This window comes from Tupaia chinensis, unplaced genomic scaffold (assembly GCF_000334495.1).
Source record: "Tupaia chinensis unplaced genomic scaffold, TupChi_1.0 Scaffold145685_1, whole genome shotgun sequence".
Classification (NCBI taxonomy): Eukaryota; Metazoa; Chordata; class Mammalia; order Scandentia; family Tupaiidae; genus Tupaia; species Tupaia belangeri.
Window position 1 is genome coordinate 1,864,617 of NW_006205542.1, and position 2,449 is coordinate 1,867,065.

General features: G+C 34.7%; 1 protein-coding gene across 1 annotated transcript in view; it reads left to right on the forward strand.

The window, feature by feature from the left end:
- Positions 1–2,449, forward strand: part of LOC114006117 (regulating synaptic membrane exocytosis protein 1-like) — a gene marked incomplete at its 3' end in the record, with an annotated part of 286,386 nt that overhangs the window by 175,758 nt on the left and 108,179 nt on the right. The window lies entirely within an intron of this gene.

Genomic DNA, 2,449 nt, shown 5'->3' on the forward strand with positions numbered 1-2,449 from the left:
AGAGTGTGAAGCATTTTTAGCCATCAGGAAAATGCAAATCAAGATATAAAAAGACAGCAAAGACTCGATACAATTGCAGCTAGTATATGAATGTTGGGAATGTAAAATGAAAAGCCACTTTGGAAAACAGTTTGGCAATTTCTTATTAAGTTATATATACACTTCGTACATTATTCAGCAATCAAACTCTCAGATATTTATTCAAGAGACATAAAAACCCATGTCCATAGAAAGACTCTTCACAGAAGTTTTGTTCATAATAGCTAAAATCTGAAGAGAACTCAAATGTTCATCAGCTGGTGAATGAATAAAGACATTATGGTATGCCTATACAACGGGCTTCTACTCAGCAACAAAAAGGAACAAACTATTGATACAACATGAATCTCAAAAACATAACGCTAAGTAAAAGAAGTCAGCCTTAAAAGGCTACATTCTGTTTGATTCCAATTATATGAAATTTTATAAAAAGCCCGAAATCCTAGGGTCAGAAAATAGAAGTAGTAGCTGTAAAGTCTGGGAAAGGAAGGAGATTGACTGCAAAGGGACTCCAACACTGGTCGGGTCATGTAGAGTCTACTACCTTAACTACCACACCTCCTGCTGGCCCCAGTAATCATTGTCTTACAAACTCTAAAATTCGAGGAGAATATTTTTTTATTTAACATCCTGGGAAAGCCATAACATTTTATCTCATGAACAAAATATGTTGTAGTTACTTAAAATAGTTTAGTATTTCTTAATTATGAAAAAAGCTGCAGTGCTACTTTATCAAAATAAGTTAAAATAAATTAAAGTTTGAAGACTTTTACTATATATTGACAAATATCCTTCTGAAAAGTTGTTCCAATGATCATGTATGTAAAAATGACTATTGCCACTGATGCACAGGATGTTGTATGTTGTTTAAATCTTGGTTAGCTTTATAGGTTCTTATTTCTTTTTTATTTTCATTTGAACGTCTTTTACTACTAGTAAATATGAGTATTTCCCAGATACTTCTTGCACATTTACAGTGTTTTTATTTTGAATTTGGCCTTTGCATTACTTATGATGCTTATTTTTTGAAATAAAAACTCTTTAATATATTTTTCAGTTTAATTTTTGTATTTTTTGAAATACATGTATGTTTAATGTTCAGATAATAAACATCTTGCTTTATAGTGTCTTTGTCTTTGGAGTAATTTCAAGGACAAAATTTTCTTTTAAAAAATATCCCAGAACCAGCAGTTAGTGTAATGGTTATGTTGCTGGATTCCCACGTGGTCGACCGCGGTTCACGTCCCGGACCGGGTGGCTTAGAACTCACGCCGGGCGCGTGTGCGTGCGTGCCCAAGATCCCGAGAGGAGAATGGAGGAGAAGGGACTGCGGCGTGACCATTCCCTCTGGAGGGTGATTTCTCGCTTTCTGTCTCTATGTCTCTCTCTGTCTGTCTGGCGAGTGCACATGCCCTATAGCGAAAACCTCTCAAAAAAAATAAAAATAAAAAATACCCCTACTAATATAGGAATGAAATAAAATATTTTGGTTCATAAATAAGAGATTTAATCACTTGATCAATAGTGACTGATTCAGTGCTCATGTGTCTCTTCTGAACTTTCACGAAGTTGTTGAATTCCTAGGACTGGCCTGGGTGGATATATATACCTTACCTTAATTTCAGATTCTGCATTTCTTTACTATTGGGTTTGCATGGAAAATGCTTCTTGATGCTGTTCTCATATCCATTTTTATGTATATGAAATAGGGAATGGGTGGAAGAATAAAATAGGAGTAGGGTTTTATTGTTGGGAGATGATGTGGACATAAAAGAACTTTGACTATCTTTAGCGTCAATGGTTCTAAAAAGTTGGAAAACACAGGAGAATAGCTGGTGAACTACGATTCCTGAGTATAATGCAGGGGCCCACATCCATGAACATTTAGAAGAATTAGCCTTAACTAGAAGGAAATTACTACCTACTGAGGCTGTAGAGAAGGATGGAAAGAGACAGACACATTCACGAACAAAATAGAAGGACTTTGAGGGGAATCTTACCCAATGACCTTTATTATTTTTATAGAACAGGAAAAAGTTATGTACTATAAATTGGGGTTCCAGAAGGGTGGCAAATGATTCATTTGAACATTTGTACTGAGAATTGAAATTTTAGATTCATTTTGCAAACATGGAATATGGTGAACGTGCATATTTTATTTTTGTAGACTATTTACTTTAAATATTTGTTTCAGGCCAGGAGACCACATTAGATGTTTTAGGTCATGTTATTCATTTTTGCTGCCATATTTATATTTCTCAGTTCTTTCACTGTAAATAGCAGTATTCTTTTTTTTTTTTTTTTTTTTTAAAAAAAGCACTTGTTAGCATTTAATGAAACTCTCTCCACATGTGGCTTCAAACCACCAGGACAAAAGCACCCCCCACACCCTTAATCCTCTCCTTAGCTC